The sequence below is a fragment of the Cataglyphis hispanica genome, chromosome 10, assembly GCF_021464435.1.
Source record: "Cataglyphis hispanica isolate Lineage 1 chromosome 10, ULB_Chis1_1.0, whole genome shotgun sequence".
NCBI classification, from domain to species: Eukaryota; Metazoa; Arthropoda; class Insecta; order Hymenoptera; family Formicidae; genus Cataglyphis; species Cataglyphis hispanica.
The window spans coordinates 2,645,136-2,657,424 of record NC_065963.1 but is presented as its reverse complement, the minus strand read 5'-3'; the positions used below and the strand labels follow the sequence as shown (position 1 = coordinate 2,657,424).

Sequence of the window (12,289 nt, the reverse complement as noted above, 5' to 3'; positions counted from 1 at the left end):
GCGCCACGGAACCACTTTATTGGCGATGCAACGCGTCGCGCGAGCCCACGCGCGTGCCCGGACTCGCGATCGCCGCGAATTCCGGAAAATCGACTACCTCAATCGCGCGTTGCCCTCTATTCTTGCCCGTCTTTCGGGCACAGGTTCCCCTGCGATACCGGTAAACCTCCCTCCCTCTCAGCCCCCCTCCGCCCCGCCCACCCCTCCCTCTTCCATCCCTTAGGAATGAGAAATTCTTCTTGCTTTCTCGGCGGCTTTCCGATTTCCGGTAAGCAAGAGACGATCGGCGGAAGTGATTCAGCCTTTTCCACAGGTCACGACGATCGCTTGATTCATTTGAGGGTATCTTGTGATAAAACTCGATATCATAAGCGCGAAAAATGAAGCACATCTCGAATGAGATATTTCGAAAATATCGGCGAAAAGTATCATTATTGTAGCTGCTTTTCATAAGAGAATTATATTGTATAGATTATTTATACATATTTAATATTAATATTAAATATATATATATATATATATATATATATATATATATATAAATTTACATATATGTATTTATAATTTATAATTAATATATGTATTTAATATTAATATTAAATATATTTATATTATATTATTATATATAAATTTATATAATTAATTAGTATTATACATAATTCTAAATATATATTTAAAATTAATATTAATATTAATGTAATATTAATAATAATATAAAGATATCATTATTAATATTAATATTAATATTAATATAATTATATATATATATAATTATATTTAAAATTAATATATATAAATATATAGATAATTTATATATATATATATATATATATATATATATATATAAATTATCTATATATTTTAAAATGCACATAAAATAATTTAGAGATCGAAATCATAATGCGTTGAAGAATATTTAGAAAGATACATAAAAAATGCAGTCTCGTAATTTTCTTTTACTTATCATCGTCGATTTTACATCCTGAATATTTTCCAAAGATATCGGATATACCTCTAAGCTCTATTTGCCGGAGATTTGACGGGGTAGATAACGGTGATTAAACAATGTGAAAACTCCGATACCGCGGATCGGGTGGGCATGTAAAAGGTAGATTCGAAAAAAATTGCAATTCTCCGCGGATTTTCTTTTCATCCCCGTGCCTGTATCCTCGAATTAAAAATCGTCGACCGGATAACTCAGTTTGACAGTCCGAATATCCTCTCCCCCTCCTTCCCTCCCCCCACCCTCTCCTCCTCCTCCTTCTCCCCGGCCCATTCATCCAGATGACGTACGGTGGAACCGATTGTTGACGTCGAGTCTCAAAACGGTGCGACGTTTATACGAGCGGTGCCGAGAGAATCGGGAGACAAAAGCTCGCGCTTTATTCCATATCGAGTGGCGGATTCGAGTTTCTATGGTCGGATTAACGCTGTGCGCCCTCTCCCTCCCTCCCCCTCGCCCCTTTCCTCTCTCTCTCTCTCTCTCTCTCTCTCTCTCTCGCTCTTTCTCCATCTCGCTCCCCGCGGTATCGGTGTACGGGCTTTACGGGTTTGATTCCTCTCTCTCCCGCCCCCGCCCCCCTCCCCCCACCCACCGGAAACTTCTAGCAAGTTGCATTAGGACTAAACTATGCGCGCGAGCAGTATTGATCCTTGATAGTTTGCAAACGCCCGGCAAGAATAATTCGCGATACCGAGTAACGAGCTTAATCTGGCAAGTCACACCGGCGGCTATCGATCTCGCCCCCGCCGCGTCACCCTTGTTGTTTTGCTGCGCGGTATTAGCGTCCGGCGTGCATTAGACGGGCCGAAAAAAATATGCAACAACGTAACAGAATTTGCAAATACGATCAGAAAGATATGGGAGATCTCGTTTCCCACATCGCGTTGTTTTCATAAAAACAAAAAGTAATTAGAATAAATTACAATATATATATATATATACACCCCCTCCTCTCCCCCCCCCTCAAGATTGATTCCGAACTAAATCCAGGCTGAAGATGTCTAGATTGGATTCGATCTGGACTAAATATCGCGAGAGAAAAAGATGCGCGGGCTCATCCGCGATCGTCTCGTCGGTCGAAAAAAAAAAGAAAAAAAAATATCCGCGAACCTATATATCGGAATGTTTGACGGGACGTCGACCGGCCGGTCCGGCGATCCGGTTCCGATTTCGAGCGATGTCGAATCCGCACACGAGAATGCGGTCCGCGCGCGCCGGGTTGAGAGGCGAAACACGCGGGGCCGGCTATGGTTTCCATGGTAACCCATACAGTCGATTTTCCCGGGAAACGCTTAATTCAATATTCCTTTGAAAGACGGGCCGTCGCATATATATATATAAATTATATATATACATATATATATATATATATATATATATATATATATATATATATTATATATATATATATATATATATGCAAACATATAATGTGTGTCGTTGAAACGACGCCGATGACGAACGGACGGATCGCGCCTTCTCTTTCTCGCACCGCGAGCTTGACATCTCGAACTTGACAAAAGAAGACGGATCTCGGCTGTTGTAATGTCACTTTGGCGGGAGCACGTGGATCGCGCACAATAGACTTTTAACACGCGTTATCGAAGATCGCCAGCTGCCGCTTTCCGACGCTCTTCGTTCGTCTTCCTCGTAACGAGATTCGTCTAGACGCGGATAATTCTATTGGGCCCCCCCTCCTCACCGCCTTTCCACGTCCCGAACTTGATCGTCGCGCGATTTTGCCTTGTTTATGAGGGAGGGGGGGAGGGGGGGAGGGGGCAGAGGTCGTCAACACGAGGGGCGAGCACATTATTTTTAATAAAAATAATTTCTGCGAGAGCGAAAAATCTTCGACCGTGTCTCTTTGGTAAATTTTATTCATCTCCGCGAAGTTCGATTATTATCGACGGGATGTGGAATCATGATCATTGTGTGAGCTTGTCGAGAGCGATCGTATAACGATTTGGATGAAATTTTTCGGCGCTTCTCCGACGCGCTTTCCGGCGCGGGAAGGATTTATCTCGCGTTAGCGCATCGAATTTTATATCGATGGAAATAGTTCCTCTTCTCGACTCTGATTCGTTTGAACGGCGCTTTTAACGCGAATGCAATCACGAACGGGGAGGGGGAGGGGCAACGATAAATCGCAACGGAACTCTTTTCGGTTTTCCCCGGATTCGTTCTACGTAGGAATGCGTCGATAGTGTTTAAATCAGGTGCAGCATCGGCGTAACGAGAGAGGGAAAAGAGAGAGACAGAGAGAGAGAGAGAGAGAGAGAGAGAGAGAGAGCGAGAGACGGAGGATAGGTAGATGGGTTACGAACTTTGCGAGGCCATGGAGGGAGGAATAAATCGAGCAGAAGAACAAAAAGACACTTTCCAATTACGTCGAAGCCCTCTCCCCCCTTTCGACCCCTTCCCCCCTCCACACCCGATCCCGGTGTAGCTGACGGCCAGTTAGGTACAAAGAGACAAATCGACGTCGATAACTTGGCACGCGCATCATTTGAGCGCCAAATACCATGTCGGAAAATATCGAATTTCCCGCGTAAACGAGGCGTGCCATCCGAGAGTGAAAAGGGGGATGAGAGAGAGAGAGAGAGGGGGGAGGGAGAGCGGGGGGGGGAGGACGACGAACAGGCCGTCGAACAAGTCCCGTGCACTCTCGTGAGTGTGCGCGGCCTCCCTCCTCCCACCCCCGCTCCTCCCGCCGACGGATATATACGAAGAAAATGATATTACTTCGCGCACGCGAAATCGCATCATTTCAGATCGAGGGATGACGTCTCACAATCTGTTTTCCTCCTTTGCTCCATCCGAGAAATGCTCCAGATCACCGTCATTAGGGAATCTCGTCGTCGAGAGAAATGATGTGATATATCGCTGCCAGATTCGCACGAGAATCGTACAAAATCAGACTTTCTTTTTCTTTTTTATCTGAAATAAATTGAGGAAAAAAGGAATTTGTTTTTCTAAAGTATATTTTCTAACAATAAATGTATTGCTCTCCAAAATTTATGCGCTTGAAAGGTTTTTTTAATTTTTTAAACTTGATAAAATTTTCTTTTCTTTTATTTTATAAAAGAAGAAAAATATTATGTAACGTATAATAAAAAAAAAAATATATCTAATAGAATAATGTACAGGGTGCTTCTAAATAAGTTACAAAAAATCTTAGGAGATGCTTTTTTGTCGAAAATTAAGGGCGGTTTTTCATATAGACATACACTCCTATATCCCTCACCGAGGAGTTACGTTCCTTCAAAGAAGGAGGTAAAAATTAAGTTTTTTTTTTTTTTAATTGAAATTTGGTGGTTTTTGTTCCATTTTTTTCCAATATTTATTATAATTTTGTTTTGCTTGCTTTTTTTATTTTAAAATTCAACTTCTCATAACCCGAAACTTATGCTATTTATTATTGCACCATGCTGTGCATAATAATGTATTTAATTTAATTTTTTTTTTAACTATTGATTTTATGAAAAAAATAAAATAAATAAAAAAGTTTCTAAAAGGATCAAGCTTTCTAGCATATTTTTAGATGCTCACATTCCGGTCCATTAAAAAGTTCTAATAAAAATTGAATAAAGGTTATTAGTTCCATCCCCTTATAACGATATGGAAAGATTAAAAAAAATATTAATAAATATCCTTTTTACCAGTAGAAAATATCCACTAAATTTCATTTTTCTAACTTGTCCAAAATTTGAAAAAAAAAAATAAATAAATAAATAAAAATTTAATTTTCACCTTCCCCTTTAGAGGAGTATAACTCCTCAGAAAGAATATATATATGAAAAATCCCCTTTAATTTTCGACAAAGAATCATCCCCTAAAATTTTTCGCATTTATTTAGAAACACCCTGTATAAACATATAATGGAAAAACATTATATAATATATTTCATCGTGCTTTTCAATGATAACATTATTGAAGATCCTTACCCATGCAACTAATTTTAAACGCATTGTGTATAAGTGGGGGTGGAGGGGGAAGGTGGGGGGTACATCAAGTAACTCTGATCTAGATTTGCAGTCGAATCGCTAGATTTACGATTTTTCACCGCATGACGTATATCCGAAGGCATCGCGAAACATGTTCGCTGTTATTTCACGAACGGTTCATGATGCGGGAGATACGATTATCGTACTCCGGATAATAAAAGCACTCCGGGGTTGCACAGCGAGTTTAATTAGATTTTTATTCGGCCGCTTTATCGCAGGGTAATAAAATAACTGCGCGCGAATATTTAGCGATGGTACTACGTAATATTTAGCATCGCGGAAAGCCCGGCCGGATTTATTTACCGTATCGCGGGGCTAGCAATTAGCGATCGATCGGAATTAAAAAAAAAAAAAATATGAAATTTTGATCTCCGGCTGATAACTGTGATTAATGGCGAGTAACGCCGATCATCGGCCGTATAAAAAGAGAGAGAGAGAGAGAGAGGAATGCGAATGGGCTTGTGCTAGCAGGATTGATCGCACGCGCTTGCCATTGCATATTTTATTCGTATAAATGCCGTTTATACGCATCACCGCGAGGGACTTTAAAAGCAAGTTAACAGGCAAGAAAAAATGCAACTATTTTTTCAGCTTTACTTTACGGCAATGATGGTGGAACTGCCAGCCGCGCTTTTCAGCGCGATCCTCTCTCTCTCTCTCTCTCTCTCTCTCTCTCTCTCTCTCCCTCTCTCTTTCTCTCTCTTTCTAAGGTGAATAAATAGCATCTTGACTCGCGGAGATGAGATGCCTGGAATTTCTCCGGCAAAGTTTGTTTGCTCCGTGAACTAAGAATTAAATTAAAAGACGCGTTGCGGCATCGCCAGCCTCTTCCGGCCGTCTGATCGCGTCGCGGCGATACGTTACTCCCATGCCGTTCCTTTAATACTCATCAGAGATTGAATTCATTTATTTTCCCTCTAAACTTTTTAGAAAATCTTCTTCGCGATTCGCCGTGCCGCTTAACGCCTAAGCGGCGAGAATAAATTGAAAATCTTTTCGGACGGAGGAAAGTTTCCTTTCCTCTGCCGGAAGGCGGCGCGTAACTTCGCGCGTATCAGCTTCGGTAATTAGCTTTATATTAATTTAATAAATTCCCATCTCGTGCTTTTTATTCACTACATGCGTGCGAGATACATATACAATTATATAGGGTGTTCTAGATGAGGTCATTGAGACTTCAGGGTCTTATAGGAAATTGAATTCTGAAGAAAATAGTTCTTGTAAAGATAAGTTTGAAAATGCTTTATTAAAAAGTTGTAGTAATAAACTCTCTGCAAGTAATTAATTATAATTAAAATTTCGTCAAAAATATTTTTATGCTTCACCTACGAATGTAATATTTATATAAAAACGTCGAAAGAGGGTTTTTGCTTTTTTCGTTGTTTTGAACTTTTTTTTTTTTTTTTTAACGCCTTATCAGAATTATAAATGAAATTGGTTTTATTATTAATTATTTTTAGAAGTCATTAAAAAAAAAAACTGATGATGATGGTGATTTTTTTCAAGTTTATTTGCTGTAACTTTTTAACGAAGGATTTTTTTCCGAATCTATGTTTACTTAGGAACTTTTCCTTCCAAATTCAATTCTCTATAAAACGCTGAAGTTTTATTGATCTGAAACAGCCTGTATATACATTTGCATCAATTTTAATAGCGGACTGCTTAATGAAATTGGCATCGATTTTTCTTTCGATGAGAGAGAATTTCAACGGCCTTACAATCAGAAAAAAATCTTTCGACATTTAAAGTTTAATATCTCTAATTAAATCTTGCGAGTAAAGATTCTCAAACTGATTTAGATTAAAATTTTAGAGCGCAATTACTTGTACTTTAAATAATTAAAAAATGATTAATAATAAATCAATTAATAAAAAATGCTAAATATAAATATTAAATATAAAAATAAATCTAAAAATATAATAAATATAAAATATAAAAATAAATATAAAAATATAATAAATATAAAATAATTGATGAAAAATGATAAATTATATATCGCCAGACGCGCATAAATCCTTCTGATAACACGGGGCATTATTTCGCGCTTGTATAATGACTGAATGCGAGCCTCGGCTAATTGATCGTTAAGAGCATCCCCTAACTGGAAGCAACCCCGTTTCGGATAGAGAGACAAGCGCTTCTTTGTTTTCGAACGTGGAATTCCAGCACCGCAAAGCGCCCCTCGAGGGCTTCACGGGTTTAAGCCGGGAAAACGCGCGATTCGAGGATTGCCGCTGCAGGTGTGCGGCCGTTCGTAAAGCTAAACTTCATTTACTTCAACACCCGCCCGCACAGTCTGCAACCACTCACGAGACGGCTCAATCAAATTAGAGGAACGTTCAAAGTATCAGGCATCCGCTCTCTCTCTCTCTCTCTCTCTTGGAATAGATTCGATTTCCCAAGAGCGATTGCGAGCATAATGTGGCTTATAATTATCGAACTCAATCGTAAATAACTTTCCGCGGCGGTAACTTTCTTTTTTTCTGAACGTGAATAAACGACTCGGTCACGTTAATAACATAATTAGAAAAAAAAAAAAAAAGTTTTGAAATTGCTTCATTATGTCAGAATTTAGAGAGATTTGCAAGAAAGGGCTATCGAAATTTGTCATATTACAGGTACAATATGTGAGGAGTTGGAGAAGTTTTATAACAATCAAAATAAAGTATGTTCTTAGGACTTTGAAGCCTCAAAAGGAATTTTTCATGTCGGTCATGGTTAATAAGATATCCATGGTTAAATATGGGGTATAGCAGAAGATAATTAGTGGCTTAGATCAATTAACAATTTACCAAATAATTTTCAATTATGTTCATTTAGATTTAAATAAACATAATTGAAAATTATTTGGTAAATTGTTAATTAAAAAAAAAATCTCAGTTTTTTAGGTCCTCTTTCTCAGATCAGCATCTCGTGAAAATGACCATCAGTCATATTAATGAAACAAATGAGTATCCATTATTTATAACTCAATCTCACCGCAGTTTATCACAGCGCTGCTATTTCCAATTAATTCTCAGTCCATGATATTTTCATCATTCGGGGTAACTTTGATCTATAATAAACATTAATTTTTCCAAGTAATTGCCTTCTAAAAAGCACCTGAAAATTATTTTTTTAATCTGATTTTTAATCTGCAATTTTTCTGGAAGCATGTATATAATAAATAAAAATGTAAAATCGAACAAAAAAATTGAATTATTTAATAATCTATTTTGAATACAGGACATATTTTAGGATATCAATTGAATAGCACCACGAAATGATGAATAAATTAAAAATGATTAGTCAGACAATCTATTAATTTGAAGATAATGAAAGAGTAATGATTATCGAGGCTCTCTGAAATCTCAAGTCTCACGTCGGAGACTGATTAGAGGTGTATGTGTGTAGATACGAGTCAATATAAATTCATGTTATCGCGTTTAAATCGTGAATATTTTCATCATTCATCGCTCACCGTGTGTTCTTTCTAGTAATCGGCTCGCCGGATCGTAAATTAGGAAATGGATTCTGCAATTTTAACGCACACTCTCCGCACGAGCATTATTTCCTCCGCATTTTTTTTTTTTTTTTTTTTTTTTTTTCCACCGACGACGGGCGCGACGTTTCGTTAACTAATAGAAACGTGGAGAATTCGAAGCCGCGAGGACGAAATTTTGTGCGAAAGCGACTCGCCCGGTGATTATTTCGCGACAATGACAAGCTGGAATATTCACGAACGTGGCAAATGATAACAAAAAAGGGAATAAGGATAATTTTTAGGTATATTTTCGTGAGAAACGTCATTTTTATGGCGAATAAGATGTAAGAGAGATTGCTTATATATATTTAAAATTAATCTCAAGCCGGATGAACATAAATGATAATTACATATAATTAATATTACATTGTCCAGATCTATTATTAATTATTAGTTTATATCAATATTACTAATTCATCAAATTATTAATTCTTCAATTATTAAATTATTAATTCTCAAATTATTCATTTATATCAATGTAAAATAAAAATACTGCACATTAACACATTTAAAAGTAATTGCTTTTTATTCGCTTTTATGAATACTTTTATAAAGAAGGTTTATTTATTCTTCAATTTTATTTATATTTTTGTTCGATGATGTGATAGAAAATTAAAATGCGAGCGAAGCTGCAACTTCGCACGGCATCGTCGCTCCAAATGGACCGTGATTAGTCGTTTCGCCGTGTGCGCACACATGCCCTTTGGGGACCGCAGCGATTTCTTCCATTCATTAGAGCCACCCCATAGTGGGCAACGTGCCACATATGCGAGCAAGCAACGCGGCCGAGATAACCGGAAATAGCGTGGAATTGCGGCTTGTTTACACATTCTCGTTAACCCCGGAAGCTCGTGCGGAACTCTTAAATTGCAGCAAAATTCTGCGCCGCGTATATCAAATCGAATTAATAGAAGAAAACAAGTATAGAAAATCAGATTACGTAAGACGAAGACGCCGTCCCTTCATTAAGATACGAAGATACGTTGAGCAAAGACGGAATTTCGATTTATCATGATTGAATCTGTATCATGATCTTTGCAGGATCCTTGTTTTGTAATCTTGAGGAACGTTTTTCAATTATTTTTAATGATTAAAAAATATATTTTGTAACAATTTAATATGAATCAGATATTATCTATGTATAATATTGAGAATTTTCTTATTAAAGCGAAATTTAAAGTTTCATTAGAAACATTAAAAAGGAAAACTATAACTATTATACAATAATTTTGTCGTAATAAAAAATATTTAAAGAGTTTGAAATATTTTATACATAATTTAAAAATTTCTGTTAAATTTTTAACATATATTACATGTGTCTCTGACGGTCCATAGTTTTTATTAATTTAATATGGATGTGTTAAATGGTGACATTAATACTATGTTAATATTTCAACACAAAAAAATGTAGTAAACTTTATAGAAATTCGAAATAAATTTCGTGTGAAATCAACTTATTTTTTACGATAGAGATAAAATAATCAACATTTTTTTCTGTACGTTTTAACAGATAAATCCTGTCATTAATAGTATTTATTAACAATTTATATTTATTGTGTAAAATTATATTTTACAATATATAAATATATAAATATATAAATATATAAATATATAAATACATATATAAATTTAATTAAAGATATAAATTGCGTTATTTTTACGCTGTTTTATTTTTACAATTGTTTTATAATAATTCAGTAATTGAGCTCAATTAAATACAACTAATTACGACAAAAATTTAAACTGATATTTTTTTTAACAGGAAAACAAAAAGTTTCCAACTATATATAGTGTCTTTTCAATTTGACTTTCCTCAAATCAACGTGACGTTTCTCAGCACAAAACGATTCCGCACTCATCGAACACATAAATATTATTATATTTTTTCCCCGCAATGATATCAATGATAATAAATATCGGTCGCGATTTCGATCGGGACTAAGGCCGTGGCAAGGCCGCGCGCCCGCGCAGTCGCGCGATTCTCCTTCCTTCACTCTCTCTCTCTTTCTTTCTCTCTCTCTCTTTGTCATTCTTCTTCCTTATCGCACACGTGTCTCGCCGCGATAAACTGCCGCGTCAGGCAGCGGCGCATCGTACTACGTCGCGTAGTAGGCCGTAGTACGCGACCTTCCCCCTCTCCCCCGCCATTCATTCATGAATGATGAAGCGCGGTGGAACTTTTCGCGCCGCTACAATCTGCCGGGAAATCGACGGACAAAGAGCGGCGTTCGCGCTTTCGCGCCTATCTCTGGTGTGCCCTCAAAAGAACGCGTTTACGTACGCGCGTCGCGTATAAAGGGAACAATGTAGCGTGTACGAGACGCGCCGGAATTGCTAGATAAGTTTCTTCGCAGAGAGAGAGAGAGAGAGAGAGACAGCGCGCAAACTCGAGAACAGTTATTTTTCTCCTCTCGACAAAAAAATAGCTGTATCAAAAAAAATTGAAAAGAACGAGCTTTTTCCTCCTTTTTGCACATTTTCAAATAATATTCACTGGATATAGCAGCATATTCGACAAAATTAAATATTGTGAAATATTTTAAACTAACATACACATATGTAGGGGAGATTGATGATAGGGGTTGATTGTAACATTTTTTTAAAGAGAATTACTTCTCGTATTTTGTGTATTAAAATTTAAATGGTTGAAATCATGTTTCAATTATTTAGAATGTTTATCATTATTATTTATATTCAGTAACTTTTACAATTATATGATAACTGAGTCACTAATCGATCCCAAATTTAGGAAAGGTAGCATAATATTAATAACAAAAATTCATAAGAAAACAAAAATAAACATTCCCCTTTTAACAATTTAAGATCAATATCAATCAACAAATTTTTATTTTTAATTTTGAAATTTAAGAGAACACTTATTTTATCTCTAATATAATCACATTTCGATAATTTGACATATATAATTATTAAGTATATAATATAGTTATTCATATATATGTGTATGTGTGTGTGTGTGTGTGTGTTACTTTTTACAATTCTCAAAAATTCAACATTCAAAACAATATAAAAAAACAATGCGTGGACGAAATGTTTAAAATCATGATATTTATAGAAAAAGTGCACATATTAATGTTCTTACAGCATAAACAACTTGCTACATCAGTTTTATTAACGGATAAAAAAAGGAAAATCAAAATGTATTAACTGCAATTTTTGACGACTAAGCGACAAATATGCAAAGTTTAAGCCGAGATGTATTTAATCTCTTTTTAAGAAGCTATCCTTTCATTTGCAACGCACACATTAATTTGCACGTCTTTTAATTAATACTTACTCCCCGCGGCTTATACCTATTATTATAAAAATTCTCGCCTTTCGACGGTCGCCTCGTTTCGCAAACGGTTTCATATCTATTAAACTCTACCTCTAAAATATAAATATTTTAATATAAATATTTTTATTTATTAAGAAAATTTTTTTTAAGCCTATATAACATAATGATTTTTTTTTATCTAATTTATACACAAATAAATACTTTATCTTTTTTTAAAAACCAATAATCTTGACAATTTTAGTTTTTTCTATTGTCTTGATATCTCGTGCAAACCCTGATAAAAAGCGAATCTAACATGCATTCCTAAAAAAAAAAAAATATCAAGACATTTAAAAGAATATCTAAAATGACGTCTCTGAAAAATCAAGCGGCTTCTACTATATAATCTTTTATAATAATTTTTAAAAGCATACGCCCGTATGCTGTAATAGAGTTCGAACACCACACAACACACACACACACAC

General features: G+C 36.0%; 1 protein-coding gene across 5 annotated transcripts in view; it reads left to right on the top strand.

Moving 5' to 3' along the window:
* Nucleotides 1-12,289, top strand: part of LOC126852532 (SET and MYND domain-containing protein 4) — a 139,264-nt gene that overhangs the window by 111,284 nt on the left and 15,691 nt on the right. The window lies entirely within an intron of this gene.